Genomic DNA, 23537 nt, shown 5'->3' with positions numbered 1-23537 from the left:
TGTTTTGTTTTCTCAAATATTTTTCATAGACTTGGAACCTCTATTAATGAAAATTCAACTGATACTGAAAGAATGAATGCTCTCTAGCAGTTATTTTTCATGTTTACACAGACTAGGAAGATTTACTAAAGCAAATTATTTCAAGGGTTGGCTAATCAGAATAGAATTTCAGGCAGAATGTCGACTACTGCACAGAAAGAAAAAGAGGAACTAAGTATCTGTGTCACCCATTTATAATTATTTCGTAATTATAAAATAAGTTGAGAAAACATTACCATACAGCTGACAGGACTCAGAATAAATCTTCATAAAAGAACATTAAGCAGTTGCTATGACAAAAGTGAAGGAGTGAAAGAGTACCTTCCCCGTCTTCTCATGCTCTGTGGGGGAAGTGCTCACCTCCTGCTCCCTAAGTTCATACTGTGGCCCCCTGCCTTCCACCTCCCAGGTGACTCAACATCAATTCCTAGGGGTGGATTCCCAGGCTTTCCGTAAATGGACAAAATCCTGGGTGTCTCACAGTTCCTTGTCACCAATAGAATTTTTAATCCATAAAGGAAATTCTTGTCTGGTCTAGTTCTTTACTGAATTATAAAAAAGCAATTCTCAGATCCTATCCCACTTATGTCATTGAAATCTATTCACAATTATTCAGAAGTGCTGCAAGTGGCCATTTATTTTCACACGCCCCTGCACTGGAGTGTTATGTCTGGTGGAGTTTCGTTTTCCCCTCCCTCCTCCAATCACAGGTCTCCTGATCCATGGCTCTATAACAGATGCTTTCCCAGACAACTGAAATCCAGGATCAATCTTTGCATCATAGTATCCAGCACATCACTGGACTCCTCTGCTGGTAGTGGTTTACTGGACAACTGATTTCAAGGTTGTGGCCATGGACTCAGCAAAGGGAATTCAGCTTCTATAATCACATGAATACTTCCCAGGTGCCAGCAGCAAATTTAGATGGTAGTACTGTTATTGCTTTCCCAGGGACATCTTCCTGAATCTCCTTGATCAGTTAAAATTGCCCTATTATAGGCTCTTATAACCACATGCTATCATTATACATATATTTGTGTGATTTCTTTGTGTGTGTTGCTCTCAAAGTCTAAGTTTCATGAAGATGGGAATTATAGCCTTTTTAAAAATTATCTCCCTCCCTTCCTTCGTGTTGCTCTCAAAGTCTAAGTTTCATGAAGATGGGAATTATAGCCTTTTTAAAAATTATCTCCCTCCCTTCCTTCATGTTTTTATTCACCAGTGCATCTCCAATGTCTAACCTACTGCAAGGCACGTGGTAGGGGTTCAGCAAACACTTGTTGAGTAACTAGGTAAAAATTACTCAAGGAGTTTTAATTTAGGCAGTAGGGCAGCTTGCACTGAACTGATCATTCCAGAGGAAGCAATTTAAAGAACTATGGGTACAATACAATTTAAACAACAGCAGCAACAACAAAACTAGGTGATCGATGAGTGACCAAATATAGGCTTAAACCAGTAAGGACTTGATCCTTGGGGGAAAGAAAAAGGAGCCAAACTGGGTAAGATCCACATTTATATTTCCCTTGAGGATACTCTAGTAGTTATAGAATATGACAGCTAGAGCTGAAGACACAGTTTTGGGGGCCTGTGGAATCAGAATACTGTTTTGGGATTTCCAGAAATCCTTGAACATTGAGAAGGAAAATTCTCAGAAAGATGGAATCACACAGACAGGAAACTCCAAAAATCCACATATGAATTCTTCTCTAATTTTATCCTGAATCCTTACTATGCATGTTTAGATGAGACAGGATGGAGCCCAGAGGCAATATTAACAACTTGAAGGATGAAAGAGCTAAGAAGAGATTTAATCTGCTGCTCACCACAGAGGAATGAGTTTGAAGTTAGAATCCCTGTATGTGAGAGGTGCTTGGTAAGTATCTTTGGCATTTCACTTTCATATCTTGGACTTCACTTCCATATCTAAGAACTAAGAAGACTGTCCCAGGACTAAGGGCAAAACCAGCATAGCAACCACCCTAACAAAACCCAAAACTAAGCTGCTCCAGGATCAAGGTGATCTGTAAATAATACACTCAACTGATAGGGGAAAAAGAAAAGCATCCCAGTTCCAAATGGGCTAGCAAGATTCAGTCTCTAAGACATATTACCAAAGATGCCCAACACACAATAAAAAATAGGTGTAGGCAAAAATACGACAATGTGACCCTTGTTCTTGGGGAAACCAGTCAATAAAAGTAAACCCCCCAAATGACCATAAGTCGGAATTAGCAGGCAATCACTTTAACCCAGGCATTCTAGAAAAAAATGGTGATGTAGGAGATTCCAGGTGCCCCATATGCCCACAAAAAGTAATTATTAGCTCTCCATGAACAAACACATCTCCAGAAGAGCTCTAGATTCCCCTTCAGAAATTTTAGCAACAACATGGAACAAAAAACCCCTGAGAATATTCACACAAGAGAAGAAAAACAAGTTTATTTTCACCACATCGGCCCATTCCCAAGCCAGCATTGTTCAACTCCAAGAAGGAGATTTCCAGGTAGTGAGAGTTCCTCTCACCAGGAAAGAAAGAACGGGTTGAGAGATGAGCTTCTGTAGCCTCTCGAGGCACTGTGTGGGGGTCAAGCTTCAGTTTTTACCCCACCCAAACTGGCAAAGAGAACCAGTTAGGAACAGGATGAAAAACAGGCTATTATTAGCAAACACATAGCAGGAATGATTGTGGTTCACAGAGACCTGCTCCTCAGACAAACTCAGCAGCTTTGCCACAGGTATTTACTAGTGCTAATACTAGCTCTTCCTCAGTCCCTCCCTTCTCCCTTCCCATCCCCTCCCTTAAAACTCCTTCTGCCAAAGCCTGGACCCAACACTGGTAGCTATTCAAGATCTTTGTGACAGTGCAAATGTAAGAAATCAGCACTTTGGTTCCTTCCCACTTCCACCAGGGCCTGGATGCTATGCTCACATAGCTTCTAGAGCTGTGTGAGTGCAGGATACCAGTATAAGCAACCTGGGCTGACCCCCACCAGCATGCCTGTGCTGGAGGTGAGCCCCTAGCAATGCGCCTGCCTGCCACTGCCTGATGCCCATCACTGACCCCCTACTGCAGCATATATGCATGGAAGGGAGAGTGTGCAGCCACCAATAAACACACAAATATCCAGGGCCTCGCACAGATGCTTGTGGATATGGATCAAGCCCTGCCTCTGTCACTAGTCAGCAATACCACTCCGAGCTATAGATTGCTTTAGTTCAGGCAGACCCCTAAGCCCTAGCCCTACCTCTGTCACTGACCCTCAGTGCAGTGTGCATACCCAGGGGAAGAGAGTACAGCCAGAGGTGAGCACACCAATAGCCAGGTCCCCCATAGCTGCTTGCAAGTCCAAGTCAGGTCTTGCCTTCTACCAATGGCCCGCACCACCATGCCCACCTATAGGCTAGTCTCTCCAGCTTTGAACCTGCATGTCCCCCAGCTTGACCCCTGTCATTGGCCTCCACCTCAGTATGCATACCTGGGAGGAGAGTATAAAGTCATATGAGGACACACTGACACCCAGGTCTTCTACAGACACCAGTGAGCCCATAATTAGCCCTGGTCCCTATCACTACAAGTATGTCTGCAGGTGACCTCTACCACTACATAGGCACCTGCAGCTGAATGTGTGCACACCAATGGCTCCAGCCACCACCACTGCCTGCCCTCGTCCCTAGTTACCAGTCCTGGGATGCTGCTTAGGAGCCCAATAGCCCATGCAGCCACTGCAGACTCCCCCTTGCCGTGCTTGCCAGTGACCACACAGTTGTCAGTATTGTAGACCCCAGTGGCCTGAGCCAAAGAGACATCACACTGCAATTGAAGATGGTGCTGCCATGTGCCCAGCACTTGGTACCGTACATCACCAGACCCAGGGTCAGAGCAAACCAGTGTGCCCCATCTGAGATGAAGGGCTTCGCTAACAAAAATTAGTGCATAAAGTCTGTGTCTCTTCAAATGCACAGACAACTATTTGAGGCTGCAGGGATCATAAAGAATCAGGCAAATATGTCTACAGCAAAAAATACAGTAAACCTCCAGTACCTTACCCCAAACAATGGAGAGCCAGTAATTGCCTAACAAAGAATTAAAAATGATTTTTCTACAGAGTCTCAGATAGCTAAAAGTAAACACAGAACAGTCATTTAACAATATGAGGAAAATATTAGAACAAAATGAGAAGTTCCAAGATAAAACATTAAAAAGAACCCAAACAGAAATTTTGAAGTGAAAGATACAACTGAACTAAAAAAGTTCAATAGATGGCTTCAACAGCCGACTTTAGGAAGCAGATTACCCAGTAGAAGACAAATCAACTGAAATTATACAATTAGAAGAGCAAAAAGAAAAATAAAAAAGAATGAAAAGGAAGGAGGAAAGCCCACAGGAGATACCATCAAAAGAAATATGTCTGCATTATTGGAGTCCCAGAAGCAGGAGAGAGGGAGAAAAGAACAGGAAGCTTCTTAGAATAAAAAATGGCAGAGAACTTCAAAAAGATGAGGAGAGCTTTGGACATCCAAGCTCATGAAGGTAATAGGTCACCTGAAAATTTCAATCTGAAATATTCTTCTCTATTACACAGAATAAAATTGTCTAAAACCAAACACAAAGAATTTTAAAAGTAGAAGAAAAACAAATTCTCTCGTACAAGGGAACCTCCTTAAGGCTATTAGCAGATTTTACTGCAGAGATTTCACAGGCCAGGAGAGAATGGGAAGATATATTCAAAGTACTGAAAGAAAGAAACCGCCAACCAGAATACTTTACCCAGCAAAATTCTTCTTCAGAATGAAGGCAAAATACTTTGCCTGATAAACAAAAGCTAAGGAAATTCATGATCACTAAACCTGCCGTAAAAGAAAAGCTGAAAGGAGTCTTTCAAGCTGAAACAAAAGGATGCTAAATAGTAACATGAAAATATACACCACACTGGTAAAGGTAAACAGAACACTCTGGCAATATGTTTAATACTGTAAAATGGCGATTTGTTAACTAAATCTTAGAATAAAGGTCAAAGGATGAAAGCACTAATGAAAAAGATTGTAACTTCAATACTTTTTAAATAATACACAAAAGGTAAGTGTACATCCAAAATGTAATAGGGGGATAAAAGGATAGAGATATATGATCAAAGTTAAATTATTATCAATGTAAAATAGACTATTATATCTTTGCAGTGTTTTATGTAAACCTCATGGGAACCATAAAGCGAAAATCTACGATAGAGAAACAAAAATAAAGAAAATGGAATCAAAGCATAGAACTACAGGAAATTATCAATATACAAAGGAAGTTAGCAAAAAAGGAAGAAAAATGCAACTACAAAACAGCCAGAAAACCAAAAGAATGGCATTAGTAAGTCCTTACCTATCAATAATTATTCTAAATATTAATGGATTTGATTCTCCAATCAAAAGGCATAGAGTAGCTGAATGTATGTAAAAAACAAAGAAAAATGGAAGACCCAATTATATGCTGCCTACCAGAGAGACTCACCTCAGCTCTAAGGACAGAAACAGATTCAAAGCGATTGAATGGCAAAGAGATTCCATTGAAGTTGACAGACACACACACACACACACACACACACACGAGTAGCTTTATTTTTATCAGATAAAATAGACTTTAAGCCAAAAATGTAACCAGGGACAAAAATGTTGCTATATCATAAAGGGGTCAAATCATCAAGAAGATAGGTCATAAATATATATGCTGCGTCTAAATATATTAAGCAAATACCAACAGATCTGAGTGACAGACAGTAATAAGAATAGGGGACTTTAGTGGCGCCTGGGTAGCGCAGTCGTTAGGCGTCTGCCTTCGGCTCAGGGCGTGATCCCGGCGTTCCGGGATCGAGTCCCACATCGGGCTCCTCCTCTGGGAGCCTGCTTCTTCCTCTCCCACTCCCCCCTGCTTGTGTTCCCTCTCTCGCTGTCTATCTCTGTCAAATAAATAAATAAATAATCTTAAAAAAAAAATAGGGGACTTCAATGCCCCACTTTTAACAAGGGATAGATTATTTAGACAGAAAATCACCTAGGAAATGTTAGATTTGAACCACGCTTTAGACCAGACGGACCTAACAGATACATAAAGAACATTTCATCCAACAGCAGCAAAATACATTCTCCTCAAGTGCCCAGTGAATGTTCCCCAGGACAGAGCACAGGATAGGTCACAAGACAGACCTCGGTAAATTCAAGAAGGTTGAAATCATACCAACTATCTTTTCCAACCACAATGGTGTAAAACTAGAAATCAATTATGAAAAAATATATGGAAGGAATACAAATACATGGAAGCTAAATAACATGCTACTAATGAATGTGTCAAGCCATCAAAGAGGAAATAAAATACATGGAGACAAATGAAAACACGGTAATTCAAAATCTTTGGGATGCAGCAAAAGCAGTTCTTAGATGAAAGTTTAGAGCAATACAGGTCCACCTCAAGAACCAAGAAAAATCTCAATACCTAATCTACCCTTACACCTAAGAGGGCTAGAAAAAGAACCGTCAAAGCCAGTAGAAGGAAGGAAATAATAAAGATTAGAGCAGAAATTGTGAAATAGAGACTAAAAATATGAAAATGAAATCAGAAGCTAGTTTTTAGAAAAGATAAAAACATTGATAAACCTTTCGCCAGACATCAAGAAAAAGAGAAGACTCAAAATCAGAAATGAAGGCAAAGAAATAACTGACACCACAGAAAGCAAAAGATAAGAGAATATTATGAAAAATTATATGCCAAATTGGAGAACCTAGAAGAAATGGATAAATTCCTACAAACATAGACTCTTTCAAAATTGAATCAAGAGGAAATAAAAAATTTGAGGAGACCAATTACTAGTAATGAAGTTTAATCAGTAAATAATAATAAAAAATCTCCCAAATGCCTAGGACCAGATGGTTTCATGTGGATTCTACCAAAAACAACTAAAGAAGTGTTAATATCTGTTCTTCTCAAATTATTCCAAAAAAATATAAGAGGAAGGAAAGCTTCTAAATTCATTCTATGCAGCATATATTATCCTGATACCAAAACTAGATAAAAACACTACAAGAAACAAAACAAAAAACTACAGGTCAATATCTCTGATGAGCATAGATGCACAAGTCCTCAACAAAATATGAACAAACTGAATTCAGAAATACATTAGAAACTAGTCACTACAATATAGGATTTATTGGAGGAATGCAAGAGCAGTACAATAGTTGCAAAATCAATGTGATATATCAAATTAAGAAGAGAGAGGATAAAAGCCATATGGTCATCTCAGTAGATGGAGAGAAAGCATTTGGCTAAATACAACATCCACTCATGATAAAAACTCTCAACAAAGTGGGTTTAGAGGGACCATCATCAATAAAATAAATGCCATGTATGAAAAATCCACAGCTAACATCATACTCCCTGGTGAAGAACTGAGACCTTTTCCTCTAAAGATCAAGACAGAATGTCTACTCTCACTACTTTTATTCAACACAGTACTGGAAGTCCTAGCCACAGCAATTGGACAAGAAATAAAAGGCATCCAAATTGGTAAGGAAGGAGTGAAACTATCATTGTTTGCAGGTAATACGATACATAGAAGACCCTAAAGACAACACCAGAAACTCTTAGAACTGATGAATTCAGTGAAACTGTAGGACCCAAAATTAATATACAGAAATTCACTGCATTGCTATACACTAATAACAGAGGAAGAGAGAAATTAAGAAAACAAAGCCTTTTAGGTTCAATACCATTTACAGTTACACACAATACAGTAAGATACCTAGGAATAAACCTAACGAAAGAGGTGAAAGACCTGTACTCTGAGACCTATAAAACATCGATCAAAGAAATTGAAGAGGGGGGCGCCTGGGTGGCATAGCAGTTAAGCATCTGCCTTCTGCTCAGGGCGTGATCCTGGTGTTATGGGATCGAGCCCCACATCAGGCTCCTCTGCTATGAGCCTGCTTCTTCCTCTCCCACTCCCCCTGCTTGTGTTCCCTCTCTTGCTGGCTGTCTCTGTCAAATAAATAAATAAAATCTTAAAAAAAAAAAAAAAGAAATTGAAGAGGATACAAAGAAATGGAAAAACTTTTCATGCTCACGGTTTGGAAGAACAAATATTGTTCAAATGTCCATAGTACCCAAAGCAATCTGCACATTTAATGCAATCTTTATCAAAATACCACCAGCATTTTTCATACAACTAGAATAAACAATCCTAAAATTTCTATGGAACTATGAAAGACCTCCAATAGCCAAAGCAACCTTGAAAAAGAAAAGCAAAGCTGGAGGCATCACAATTCTGGACTTGAAGTTATATTACAAAGCTGTGGTAATCAAAGGAGTATGGTACTAGTACAAAAAAAGACACATAGATCAATACAACAGACTAGAAAACCTAGAAATGAACCCACAATTCTATGGTCAGTTCATCTTCAACAAAGCAGGAAAGTATATCCAATGGGAAAAAGACAGTCTCTTCAACAAATGGTGTTGGGAAAACTGGACAGCAACATGCAAAAGAATGAAACTGGACCACTTCCTTACACCATTTATGAAAATAAATTAAAAATGGATTATAGACCTGAATGTGAGACCTATAACCATCAAAATCCTAGAAGAGAGCACAGGCAGTAACTTCTTTGACATTGGCTAAAGCAAAAATAAACTATTGGGACTCCATCAACATAAAAAGCTTCTGCCCAGCAAAGACAACAATCAACAAAGCTAAAATTCAATCCACTGAACAGGAGAAGATATTTGCAAAGAACATACCTGATAAAGGTCTAAAATATATAAAGAACTTATGAAACACACCCCTCCAAAAATGAATAACCCAATTAAAAGTGGACAGAAGACATGAATAGACATTTTTCCAAAGAAGATATACAGATGGCCAGCAGACACATGAAAAGATGCTTAATATCACCTACCTATCAGGGAAATGCAAATCAGAACTACAATAGGATACCACCTCATACCTGTTAATGGCTAACACCAACAACACAAGAAAGCAGGCGTTGGCAAGGATGTGGAAAAAAGGGAACCCTCTTGCATTGTTTGTGGGAATGCAAACTAGTGCAGCCACTGTGGAAAACAGTATGGAGTTTCCTCAAAAAATTAAAAATACAGCTACCCTATGATCCAGCAATCACACTACTGGGTATTTACCCAAAGAATACAAAAATACTATTTCAAAGGGATACATGCATCCCAATGTTTATAGCAGCATTATCTACATTAACCAAGATATGGAAGTAGCCCAAGCGTCCACTGACACACACACACACACACACACACACACACACACACACACACACTACTCGGCCAGAGAAAGAATGAAATCTTGCCACTTGCAATAATACTGATGGAATTAGAGAGTATTACGCTAAGCAAAATCAGAGAAAGACAAATACCATATGATTTCACTCATATGTGGAGTTTAAGAAACAAAACAAATCAGCAAGGGAAAAAAAAAGAGAAAGGCAAACCAAGATTCTTTTACTACAGAGAACTGATGGTTACCAGGGAAGAGGTGGTGGAGGAGGGAGGGAATGGGTGAATAGAAGATGTGGATTAAGGAGTGCAGTTGTCCTGATGAGCACCGAATGATGTATGGAATTGTTGAATCGCTATAATGTACATCTGAAACTAATATTGCACTGTATGTTAACTGGCATTTAAATGAAAATTTAAAAAAATCTCTTATATAATTGTACCAAAATAAAATACCTAAGGATAAACTTAACCAAGGAAGTTACAGACCTGTTCTCTGAAAACTATAAAACACTGGGAAGGCAACTGAAGATGACACAAATGGAAATATAGTTCATGCTTATGGGTTGGAAGAATATTGTTAAAATGTCCATACTACCCAAAGCATTAGAGAGATTCAGTGCAATCTCTAACAAATGCCATTTTTCAGAAAACTAGAACAAACAATTCTAAACTTTGTAGGGAACCACAAAAGACCCCAAAATGCCAAAGCAATCTTGAGAAAGAAGAACAAAGCTAGAGGCATCACAATTCTGGATTTCAAGATATCCTACAAAGCTATAGTGATCACAACAGTATGGTACTGGTACAAAAAATAGACACATGGAGCAATAGAACAGAATAGACAAGCCAGAAATAAATCCACGCTTACAGGGTCAATCTATGACAAAGGAGGCAAGAATATACAACGGGAGAAAAGACAGTCTCTTCAATAAATGGTGCTGGGAAAACTAGACAGCCACATGCAAAAGGAAAAACTGGACCATTATTTTTATACCATACACAAAAATAAGCTCAAAATGGGTTAAAGACTTAAATGTGAGACATGAAATCATAAAAGTCCTAGAAAAAAACAGGCAGTAATTTCTTCGATGTTGACCTAAGCAGTGTTTTACTAGGTATGTCTCCACCAGCAAGGGAAACAAAAGCAAAAATTACTGGGATTACAGCAAAATAAAAAGCTGTTGCACAGTAAAGGAAACCATCAACAAAACAAAGGGAAACCTCCTGAGAAGGAGAAGACAGTGATGAATGAGATATTCAATAAGGGGTTAGTATCCAAAATATGTAAAGGATTTATACAACTTAACCCCGACAATAATCCAATTTAAAAATGCTCAGAGGACCTAAATAGACATTTTTCCAAAGAAAACATATATATGGCCAACAGACACATGAAAAGATGTTCAACATGACTAATCATCAGGAAAATACAAACCAAACCACAATGATCTATCCCCATACACCTGTCAGAATAGCTAGAATCAGAAAGAAGTAAGTGTTGGCGAGGATGTGGAGTAAAAGGAGCCCTGTGCACTGCTGGTGGGAATGTAAATTGGTGCAGCCACTGGGGAAAACAGTATAGAGCTTCCTCAAAAATTAAAAATAGAAATACCTTATGATCCACTAGTTCTACTACTGGGTCACCCAGAGAAAATGAAAACACTAATTCAAAAAGATATATGCACCCCTATGTTCATTGCAGCTTTATTTCAAATAGACATAATATGGAAGCAACTCAAGTGTGCATCAACAAATGAATGGATAAAGAATATTTGGTATATGTGTGTGTATATATATATGGAATATACTATGGAATATGTATATATATGTATATTCCACATATAGACACTATATGCTATGGAATGTATATATTTATATATATATGGAATGTGTGCACACACACACACACCATAGAATATTGCTCAGCTGTAAAAAAGCACATCTTGCTATTTGCAACAACACAGATGGACCCAGAGTATATTATGCTAAGTGCATCGAAAGATAAATACCATATGATTTCACTTATATATGGAATCTAAAAAACAAATGAACAAACAGACAACAGATTCTTAAATACAGAGAATAAACTGGTGGCTGCCAGAGGGGAAGTGAGTGGAAGAAGAGGCGATTAAGAGGTACACACTTTCAGTTGCTAAGTAAGAAAGTCATAGTGAAGAAAAGTACATCATAGGGAGTATAGTCAATAATATTGTAATAATGATGTTTGGAGACAGATGGGGACTATACTTTATCATGGTGAGCACCGAGTAATGCACAGAATTGTTGGGAAAAAAACCACCCAAAGCAGAACTACCTTATGATCTAGCAATCCCACTTCTGGGTATATATCCAAAGAAAAAGAAATCAGAATCTTCTAGAGATAGCTGCATGCCCATGTTGATTGAAGCATTAGTCACAATAGCTAAGACATGGAAAAAAGCTAAGTGTCCAATATAAATAGATAAATAAGATACAAGATATACACACAATGGAATATTATTCAGCCATGAGAAAGAAGGAAATCCTGTGTTTGCAACAAGTTGGGTGGACATTGAGGGCAGCATGTTAAGTGAATTAAGTCAGATACAGAAAGACAAATACTGTATATTACTTATATGTGGAATCTAAAAAAAGAAACAGTAGATGGTAGTTACCAGGGTTTGGGGCTAATAAGGAGTTATTCCCAAAATGTACGAACTTCTACTTATAAGATAAATAAATTTGGGGATCTAATATACAGCATAGGGATTATAGCTGATACTATATCACATATAATAAACTTTAATATTGCTAAGAGAGTAGATCTTAAATGTTCTCACCACAAAAAAGAAATGATAACTGTGTGAAGGATGAAGGTGGTAGCAAATACCATGGTAGTAATCATTTTGCTATTTATAAGTGTATCAAATCAACACATTATAGACCTTAAACCTGCACAATATTACCTGTCAATTATATCAATAAAGCTGGAAAAAAAGCAGCTGTACTTTATAAAAATAAAATCAGCAATATGAAAATGTTACAGTTAGTTACAATAAAGTAATGGATAATTTCAGAAGAGATATGGAAGCTTAAGAAAGCAATCAAAAAGAGATTTTAAGTGGACAAGTACAAAAGCTAAAATAAAAATCATGGATGGGATTAAGAGAGTGTGTCCAACCAAAGAAAGTGTTCATAAACTTAGACATGTTAATAGTATTCATCCCAAACAAAGGAAAGAGAAAGCAAACTGGGGGGTGGGGGGAAAGACCTTGTAACTGAACCCCAGAAGAAGAAGAAAGAATCAGGCAGAAAAAAGACACATTTGAAGTATATTGGCCAAACTTTTTCATATTTTCCTGAAAAATCATCAATGCACAGATCCAAGAATCCCAGAAAATCCCAGTCAGAACAAATACAAAGAAAAACCACACCTGAGCATATCATAGTCAAACTGCTATCAACCGAAGTAAAAGAAAAGCCTTAAGAGCATCCGGGGGAGGAGGGGAGACATGTACAGTAGAACCCACGGAAGGACAGCAGATTTAGTATTAAGAAATAAAGAAATAGGGGTGCCTGGGTGGCTCGGTCAGTTAGGCATCTGCCTTCAGCTCGGGTCGTGATCCCAGGATCCTGGGATCAAGCCCCTTCAGGCTCCCTGCTCGGTGGGGGGTCTGCTTCTCCCTCTCCTCCCAGCTTGTGCTCTCTCTGTCGCTCTCTCTCTTTCTCAAATAGATAGATAAAATCTTTTGTAAAAAAAGAAAGAAAAAACCAGTGGAGACTCAGAAGATAAAAGGATGACATCTTAAAGTGTCAGGGCAGAGGGTGAAGTGTGGGGAGGTACTATTACATAGATGTCTCCACGAAGTATAAAAATATATTTTAAAAAAATAAGGACATTTTTCAGATAAACAAAAGCTCAGAAAATATATTCAAACTGACACTATAAGAAATGCTAAAGGAAGTTCTTGAGTTTGTATATTAATACCACAATGAACAATTAAACATCTAAGGGAAGAAGGAGAGCAGTAGAAATGGTGAATATGAAAAGCTGTATTTTCTTTCCTCCGATTATATACACTGTAATGGACTGTTCAGGGCAAAATGAAAAACAAAATCAAAATTGGTGAAGTAGGGTTTTGTAAAAACATATGGTGATAGCACAAAGACAGGATGGGAACACACTGTTTTAGGCTCATATGTTGTTTATTACATTTTATGTGAAGTGATAAGTTAATAACATAAGATTGTTAATAACAGTATTAGAGTAATCATAAAAAATTTTAAGAAGGCTAATAGAGGAGATGGGTTTAAAAAAAAAAAAAAATCCAAAACTTTGATTAACCCAAGAGAAGACAGGAAATGAGGAAGAAAAGGACCAAGAACTGACGCACAGGAACAATGAATCACATGCTGCTATAATTAACCCCAACTATCTCAATACTTATATTTTTAAAGATTTCTCAGAGAGAAAGAGAGAGAGCACACACACAAGCAGGGGGAGTGGCAGGCAGAGGGAGAAGCCAGCTCCCCGCTGAGCAAGGAGCCCTACATGGGACTTCATCCCAGGACCCTGGGATCATGACCTGAACCAAAGGCAAATGCTTAACCGACTGAGCCACCCAGGCATCCCTCAATACTTACATTAAATACAAATGACTTACATGTTCCAATTTATAAAATATCTTATTTACCATGAGGATTTTTAAGATCTACTCTCTTAGCCACTTTCTAACTCACAATACAGTATTATTAACTATAGTCACCATGCTGTGCATTATACGCCCATGACTTACTTATTTCATACCTGGAGGTTTGTACCTTTTGACTCCTTTCACCCACCTTGCCCACAACCCCTGCCTCTGGCAATATGCTATCTGTTCTCTATGAGATTAGCTTTTTAAAAAATTTTATTTTTTGTAGATTACACATATAAATGAGACCACATGGTATTTGTCTTTCTTGGTCTTATTTCATTTAGAATAATGTCCTCAAAATCCATTCATGTTGTCACAAATGGCAAGATTTCCTTATTTTTCATGGTTATATGATATTCTACTTTATACATACACCACATTTTCCTTATCTGTTCATCCATCCATGGATACTTAGGTTGTTTACACATCTTGGCTATTGCAAATAATGTGGCTATGAACCTTGGGGTGCATATACCTTTCAAGTTAGTGTTTTTGTACATATTCAAGTTTTAAAGCATGGATTATCACTAGATATAAAGGAAAAACAAGTACCTGTTTTTGAAAGATACATTTTAAATATGAAGATACAGATGAGTGAAAGCAAAACTATAGAAAAATGATGAACAGAACCTTAGTGCCCTGGGGTGCCTAGATGGCTCAGTCAGTTAAGCGTCTGCCTTCATCTCAGGTCATGATCATGGAGTCCTGGGACCAAGCCCCACATCAGGCTCCCTGCTTATTGGGGAGCCTGCTTCTCTCTCTCCCTCTGCCCCTTCCCCTGCTCATGTTCTCTCCCATGCTCTTTCTCTCTCAAGTAAATAAAATCTTTAAAAAAAAAAAAAAACCAAAACCCAAAAAAACCTTAATACCTTATGTGGGTATATATGTGGAGACTTGTAATTGCCAATCAAGCAAAGTGGACCTTGAGACAGGGAGTATTGCCATAGATAAAGAACATTATTTCATAATGACTAAAGGGTCAATTACTCAATTCCTAAGAAATCCAAAAAGTGTTTACAATGAAGATACATGAAGAAAAAATAGACAAAGTAAAAGCATAGAGAAATCCAAACAAAACCAGATATTTTTTAACACCAATTATGAGTGATAGAACAAGTGGACAACGGTGAAGAATGTAGAAAATTTGCAGACAGTGCTAACCACCTTGAGCATACTGAGATTTGTAGAACGTATATCCAGCAACTGCAGGATGCATATTCTTTTCAAGTGCATATGGGGCATTCATAAAGAAAGACCATATGCTGGCCCTTAAAATACATCTCAATAAATGCCAACCAGTTAGAATCATGGAGAGCATATTCTCTGACAGGAGTAGAAAAATATATGAAGTTAATAAGAGTAAGATAGCTGGAAAAGCCCAAAGTCACTTGGAAGTTAGAAGAGATCAAAGAGGTGGTTAAAAAATACTTTGAGAGGGGCACCTGGGTGGCACAGCGGTTAGGCGTCTGCCTTCGGCTCAGGGCGTGATCCCGGCGTTACGGGATCGAGCCCCACATCAGGCTCCTCCACTATGAGCCTGCTTCTTCCTCTCCCACTCCCCCTGCTGTGTTCCCTCTCTCGCTGGCTGGCTGTCTCTATCTCTGTTAAATAAATAAATAAAATCTTAAAAAAAAAAAAAAAACTTTGAGGGGTGCCTGGGTGGCTCAGTCATTAGGCGTCTACCTTCGGCTCGGGTCATGATCCCAGCGTCCTGGGATCGAGCCCTGCGTCAGACTCCTTGCTCAGCGGGAAGCCTGCTTCTCCCTCTCCCACTCTCCCTGCTTGTGTTCCCTCTCTTGCTGTCTCACTCTGTCAAATGAATAAAATCTAAAAAAAAAAAAAAAACTATGAAATAACTGATTGTGAAAACATAACCTATCAAAATTTGTGAGTAGTAACTAAAGAAATACTTAGAAATGAATGTCTAGCTTTAAAAGCTTACATTAGAAAAGAAGATAGGCTTAAAAATCAGTGATCTAAGCTTCCACCATATGAAGTAAAAGTACAAATTAATTACAAAGTAAGTTAAAAAAAAAAACAAGAAATAATGGAGATCAGAAATCAGGACCTAGGAAACAGACTGATAGTGACTGATGTTGACTAATAGAGAAAGTCAATGAGGACAAAGTTCTCTAAGAGGATTCTTAGGCCAACTGAAGACAGAAGAGAAAATATGAATTACTAATACCAGTACAACAGAGGAGAAATAAATAATGTGTTGTGGACCCCAAACTACCCAGGTTTGATGATTTGAGAGGACTCACAAGTCTTAGCATATAAACATACTCATGGATGAGATTTTTTTTTTATAATAAAAGGAAAAAAAGCAAAATCAGCAAAGGGAGAAGTTTCATAGGGTAAATTCCAGAGGAAACCAGGGACAAACTTTTAAGAGTCTGTTCTCAGTAGAGTTATATAGGACATGCTTAGTTCCCTCACAAGGAGTTGTGACAACACATGTGAAATGTCTAATGAACTTATTAGAGATTCCATGTCCAAGGTTTTTACTGGGGACTGGCCATGTACTCAGCCTCTTTCTAGCATATACCACAATTCCAGACTCCCAATAGAAAAGCAGGTATTCGGCACACACCGTATTGTTTGACACTTTAGGTACATGTCTCCAGTCTTACCATATAGGACAGTGAGGACCCTCCTGAAACCCAAGTTTTTGGTTCCAACCAAGGGTCAACCATGAAAGCAAACCTTTCAAATGATAGCAATCAGACCTGCTGTATTAACTCTTTTTAGGCACAGCTAAATACCCTACAAATCTTGCAAAACTAACTTTATACCAATCATGGAATGATGCAGGTGAAAAACTACAGATCTTATAAATATTAGAAATTGGGGCACCCGGGTGGCTCAGTTGGTTAAGCATCTGCCTTTGGCTCAGGTCATGATCTCAGGGGTCCTGGGATTGAGCCCTTTGTCGGGCTCCCAGCTCAATAGGGAGTCTGTTTCTCCCTCTCCCTTTGCCCCTCCCCTTCTGCCCTCATGTATGCTCCCTAATAAAATCTTTAAAAAAAATAAATATTACAAATCAATTCTGTGCCAGTGTATTTGTCAACTGAAACAAAATGACAAATTTCTTGGAAGTAACATATAAAACTAACAAGAATAATTATGGTAGTAATCTATCTTTTAGAGAAATTGATTTGGGGGCAAATCTACTTACAAGAAAAATCCAGCTGCATTAAATTCCATAAAGCATTTAAGGAAGATGGGGCACATGGGCAGCTCAGTTAAGTGTCCAACTCTTGATTTCCACTCAGGTCGTGATCTCAGGGTTGTGAGATCAAGCCTCACGTGGCACCCAGCACAGTCTGCTTCAGATTTTTTTCCCTCTGCTCCTCCCCCCACTTGCTTGCGCACTCTCTCTCTCTCTCAAATAAATAAATACATATTTTTAAAAAGCCATTTAAGGAAGAAATAACACTAATCTAACACGAATTCTTCTAGAAAACCAAAAATGAGGGAACACTTTCGACCTGTTTCTTGAGGTCAATATTACTCTGCTACCAAAACCTAACAAGCATATGATGAGTAAATAAAATTATAGTCCAATATCCTTGGTGATTATTAATGCAAAAGTCCTTAAAAAGTGTTAGAAAAATTAATCCAGAAACAATAAAAGGGGTAATGCATCATTGGGATTTATTCCAGAATGCAAAATTGATTGACTTAGGCATGCTAACCCAATGTAATTTACCACATTAACAAAATAAAGGAGAAAAATTATATGATTACTTTAATAGATGCAGGGGAAAAGGCATTAGACAAAAATTCAATCCCATAGCATTCCTAGAGAGGAAAAAAAGCTCTCAGGAATCTAGAAATAGAAAGAAACTTTTCAAGTTAATAAAGGACATACAGGAAAAATGTACAGCCAACATGTGCTTTAGATGAAATATTAAACATGTTATATCTGAGACTGAGAACAAGACAAGGATGTCTATTCTTACCACTTCTATTCAACATTATACCACATATTTTAGCCAGTGTACTAAAAAAAATAGAAGACATGAGATTAGAAAGAAATATCTTTGACAGATAACATAACTATTTACCTAAGAATAAAATTAAAGTCAATTTAGCAGGGCCACAGCATACGAATCAACTCACAGAGATCAATTCTATTTCTATAGACTAGATTAGTAGTCAGTCACTAAAATGGTCCCATGATCCTTGCCTCCCAGGGTTTATTCCCTGTGTAGGCCCCACAGACATTGAATCACAGCTGCTTTAAGTGACCAATACAGTAAGTCATAAGTAACAATGCATTACAAGGTGCTGCATAAAAAGCATTGCAGCTTTTCCCTTGGGTTTTGGATCACTTATTGTGGAGGAAGCCAGCTATCCTGATGTGAGGACGGTCAAGCAACCCCATGGGGAACCTCACGTGGGGAATATAATCAACACCATTTGAGTGAGCTAACTGGTGATGGGATCATCTAGTCTGGGTCAAACCTTCAGATGACTGCAGTTCAGTTTGATGTTTCACTGCAACCTTAGGAGAGCTGGAGCTTGCCATCTAATTGGCTTCAAATAGAGAAGGACCAATAGAGAAAGAATAAATGATTACTGTTAGTTTAAGCCACTGAATTGTGGAGTGGTTTATTGTACCGCAGTTGATAACTAATATAGTGATTGGAAAATGAACTTTAAAGAAGTATCATCTACAACAGCATTCACAAACATTAACAAACATCAACAAAATATTTGAGGATGTAGATTTTTTTTTTTAATGTAAGCTAGGCCTCTATACTAAAACCTAAAAACACCGTCCGGATAAAAATTAAAAAGACCTAAGTAAACGGTTTACCATGTTCATGGATTGGAAGATTTCAATATTGTTAAGATGTTAAAATGTAATTCCTCCCCAAATTGTTCTAAAGATTTAACATGTTTCTAATTAAAATTCTAGCAGGCCTATTTGTGCTAATTGATATGTAGATTCTAAATTTTCTATGTAAATGCAAAGGACCTACGATAGCCAAAACCTATCTTAATAAAAAAAGATAGACTTATAGTACCTGATTTTGAGACTTAATGAAAAATTTAAGTAATGAATACTTTGTACAGCTGTACTAGGAGGATAGATGAATAATTCAATTAGAACAAAAAACAGAGTCCACAAATAAACTCATATCTACAGATACCAAAGCAATTCAGTGGGGAGAAGAAAGTCTTCAAGAAATAGTGTTGGATCAACTGGACATTTGTATTAAAAAAAAACCAAGAGGGACCTCAATCCTTACTCATATCATTCACCAAAATTAATTTCAAATGGATCATATACCTAAGCATAAAAGCTAAAATTAGACAACTCCTACAAGAAATATAAAAGAATGGCTTCACACCATAACATAGATCGAAGTTTCTTAGATAGGACTCAAATAGCACTAATAATACAATTTAAAAAAAAAAAACAGACTTTAACACATGCTCTTGAAGAGAAGTACCATCAAAAAAGTGGCAGCCTAGAAAAAAATATTTGCAAAGTACTTTTTATCCAGAATATACAAAGAACTCCTACAGTTCATAATAAAACAACAGATAACCCAGTAAGAAAATGGACAACTCACTGGCAAAAGATGTATACTTAGCCAATAAGTGCATGAGAAGCCGCATCACGAAGTCATCATTAAAGAACAAGTCAAACTCATGTGAGACACTGCTTTACAGACAGACATAAGTAAGGCTAAAATTTAAAAGACAGACAATATTAAGGGGTAGCAAAGCTGTGGAACATGCTGAACACTCCTATATCGCTTTTGGGAATGTGAAATTGTTCAACTATGTTGAGAAACAATTCGGTGGATTCTTATAAAGTTAAAAATAAACCTACCCTGCAACTCAGAAATCTTACTCTTAGAAAATTATCCAAGTGAAACAAGTGCATGTCTCTAGAAAAATTTCTGTCCGGGAATGTTCACAGCTTTATTCATAATAGCCAAAACTTGTCAACCCCCGAGTCCATCTACAGGTGAATGGGTAAGCAAACCGTGATGTAATCTTATAATGGATAATGGAACACCGCTCAGCAGTGAAATGGAACCAACTTCTACTGTATACAACAGCAATGATAAATAAATCTTAAAAGCATTCTTTTGGGTGAAAGAAGCCAGACATTAAATGATCCATCCTGTATGCTTCCATTTATATAAAGCTCTAGAACAAACAAAACTAACCTGTGATGACAGAGTTCAGAATAGTGAATGCCCATGAAAGGGAAGTGGGGTGGGGTGGGTGTTGGCTGAACAGAGCAGGAAGAAACATTTTGGGGTGATGGAAATATTCTACATTTTAATTGGGATGGTAGTAGCATGGGTAACACGTTGCCAAAACTCAGTCAGCCACACGCTTCAAATCTGAGAATTTTGTTGTGTATAAATGATAATTCAGTTAGAAAACTTAAAAACGAAAAGCAATGTTTATCCTTCTGGGGTCAGACAGGCTAAGAAACAAACTGGGTCAGATTCTCCAAGCCAGGAGTCTTGATTTGAAATCCCACGCTTCCCCCCTCCCCCTGCCAATCTATGGTCTCCTGAGATGCTCTCACCTTGGGAAGGGGTCACCTTTGGCTTTGCACCAGTGTCTTCTTGGCTCTGTCTCTGACCGGAGGGCGCCGGCAGCCCATCCCACTGACGAGTGCCTGTCTCTCCTTCTGACTCCACACCACATTCTTTGATAAAAGCCTTCCTGCTGGACCGATTTCCTTCCTTATGCCCATGAGCGCTCGAAAATTTGAGGCTGATTTCTCTCAGGGGAACAATCTCCACTTAAAGTCAAAGCCACCAAGGGGCTCCTCTAATCTCAAAAGCATTTGTAGAGCTGAAAGCTGTGTTTTTATTCCTGGGTAACTTTCCCACAATCGCCAAGGCTGCCTCGACATACTTTCACAATGAGCACTGACAGGCCACGATTTCCTTAAATATTTCTGTACCTGTTAGATGATCCGAAACCTCGGTAACAGGATGGCTTGCTTGCTGTTGTGAGTTCCCTGCTCTCCAACACAGAGGTAGGATCAACGTGTTCGTGCTTCCTGAGTCCCCATCAGCCCTGTTGGCATATGAGGACTTTATATTGGATTGCACACTCCTTTGCCCATCACCTCCCTTCCCAGCCTCTCCGTGAGCATTTCCTCCCTCACAAACAATCACTAATCATATTCTCTCTCTAGACTGACACCTGCCTTATTAGGAACCTGTTCCACCCAGCAGACGCAACTGAGCAGGGCCCGTGGCCTCCAGCCTGCCCGGGGGCGATCTGTGCCCAAGAGGGCTAATTCAGAGAGGCAGTTCAGAAAATCAGAATTGAGACACAGGGACTTCTGAATGGTGATGCCCCTGAGGGATACGTTATGATGCATGGATACCTTCAGTCACCTGATCTGACTGTATTTTTGGATTTTGCTAGTCTTTGTATAATAGAATACCACAAGCCTTCTTGCGTCAAGCCCATGTGGTTTGCATTTTGGACAGCTCCCTCCTACGGGCAGATGCATTCACACACAGGCTGGGGAGTTTGGAACTCAGAAAACTAACTTGTGAGGAGGTCCACCTGCTTGCTCTCCTTTCCTCAGCCCTGCAGATCAGTATAGCAGGGCAGAGATTCTCAGCTGCCTGCGCTTGAAACAAGAGTTGCGAGGACAGGAAATGCCACCTGTTGTTTGCACGGGAAGAACAGTGAGCAGGGGGAGTTGAAAGACTCCTACGTATAATTAGAGAAACCCTGGAGCAGACGTGTCCGCCAGACGTCTGCTACCAGGAAACCTCAAGACATTCCGGGAAACTGATTTCCTTGAACTTTTCCCAGGCTGGCAGCTCCAGGGGGTCCAGCCTGAGGCCATGGGAAGGCCTTAACTGTGTGGCTCAGGCAGAAAGAACACAAATTGCCATTTCTGACCCCACAGTGGGGTTCCAAGTGCTGGTCTGGTCCCGAGTCCTTGTGCTCAATGCTGTTGATCAGCAGGTGCCCAGATCTGTCTGCTACCTGCCCTCAACATGTGGCTCCAGTGGTTCTTGCCTGCTGGCCACAGGCCTGACTGCTGTGGCCAGTTGTGACCAGAGGGGGGAAGAGAATGGCGATTGAGACCAGAGGAACAGATTTTCCATCTATATAAAATGAAGGCATGGTGGTGAGCCACTGGGCAATACAGAGCAGCATAAAAATAAAGCACAGGCTTAGGGGTTAGACGTGTGCATTCATTTGAATCCCAGCTCTGCCTCTTGCTAGCTGTGTGGCTGTGGGAAAAACTATTGACCTGAGCCACCTGTTTTTTGCTCTGTGAACTAGAGAAAATATATCTTATACGGTTGTTGTGAGAATCCAAGTAGCTAACGGATATAATAAAGTACTCAGCTCTGGACTTGGCACAGAGTAGCCAAGACTAAGTGGTAGTCACGGTTTAAGAAATTTAATTTTGGGTCAATACACCTGAGTTTGAGACTAGCTTTTATTTAACAGCTATGCTACCGTGGGCTACTAATACAGAATCTTTCCAACTTCATTTCCTTCCTTACAAGACAGAGAAAGTAATGCCCAACTCATGAAATTGTTAGCCCTCTCAGAAGCCTTCCCCGCCCCTGCCGGCTGCAGGACTGCTTCCGAGACTTCTATGTGCTCTCGTTAAAGCACAGATTCTGAGTCAGTTTGTCTCTGATGCAGCATGAGCTTCTGCATTCCCAGCAACCCGGGTGCTGCTTATGCTGCTGGGCCGCACTGTGAGGAGCAAGCATGTAAAACCGCCGCTCCTTTCTTGGGGCTGGGAGTGTGTGTGCGTGCGTGAATGTGTGTGTGTGCATTTGTGTATCCGTGTGGGTGTGTGCATGTGTGCATTTGTGTATGTGTGCATGTGTTTGTGTGTGTACGTATGTGTTTGTGTGTGTGTGTGCACGCGTGTGTGTGTATGTGCGTGTGTGTGTGTTCACCCATAGGACAGGCAGCACATTTACCTTCTCATTCCCCACAAGTGGGTCCACCACTGTCCAGGACTCAAAACAACTTTCACAGGCAGAAGGTGTGGGCTGCTTCCCCCCCTTTCATCTTAGGAGACTAAGTCAAGTCGCCTACTGTGACCTGAGATGGAGAAACCCAGCTGCGTTTGCTGGAAACCTCACTTTCTACCTGGGATCTCCTCCACTTCCATTCATTCTCAGAACTCAGTGACCCCCTGGCTGGCTCAGTTGGTTAAGTGTCTGCCTTCAGCTCCGGTCATGATCCGCAAGTCCCAGGATTGAGCCCCACCCCGGGCTCCCTGCTCAGCGGGGAGTCTGCTTCTCCTTCTGCCCCTTCCCCCACTCATGCTCTCTCTCTTTTTCTATCAAATAAATAAAATCTTAAAAAAAAAAAAAAAAAGAACTCAGTGTCCCTAGCGTGGCCTTGCCAACAGAGTTTCTCTTCACCTGCCTCCAGCCCATACAGGCCTTAAGAATTCCGTCCTGGTCTTTGTGCCCTGCATTCCTTGTCCCTCCATCATGGTGCCTGCTACGCTCCACTCTTGCACCCACAGCCAACCTCCCAGATGGTGAGTAGTC

General features: G+C 39.5%; 1 long non-coding RNA gene across 3 annotated transcripts in view; it reads left to right on the top strand.

Annotated features, from left to right (window-relative positions):
- Positions 1 to 23537, top strand: part of LOC123803522 (uncharacterized) — a 141081-nt gene that overhangs the window by 101028 nt on the left and 16516 nt on the right. Inside the window, exon 5 of one of the 3 annotated variants that reach the window (XR_015728037.1) lies at positions 1785 to 23527. The exons of 1 other annotated variant lie outside the window; for it this stretch is intronic. This is a non-coding gene — a long non-coding RNA (uncharacterized LOC123803522). The remainder of the gene's footprint in view (positions 1 to 1784; positions 23528 to 23537) is intronic. One more of the 3 variants, XR_015728038.1, reaches the window with a different exon arrangement.

The sequence above is a fragment of the Ursus americanus genome, chromosome 21, assembly GCF_024610735.1.
Source record: "Ursus americanus isolate L20-20 chromosome 21, mUrsAme1.1.p, whole genome shotgun sequence".
Taxonomy (NCBI): domain Eukaryota; kingdom Metazoa; phylum Chordata; class Mammalia; order Carnivora; family Ursidae; genus Ursus; species Ursus americanus.
The sequence above is the reverse complement of the archived record's forward strand: the minus strand, read 5'-3'. Positions and strand labels throughout refer to the sequence as shown.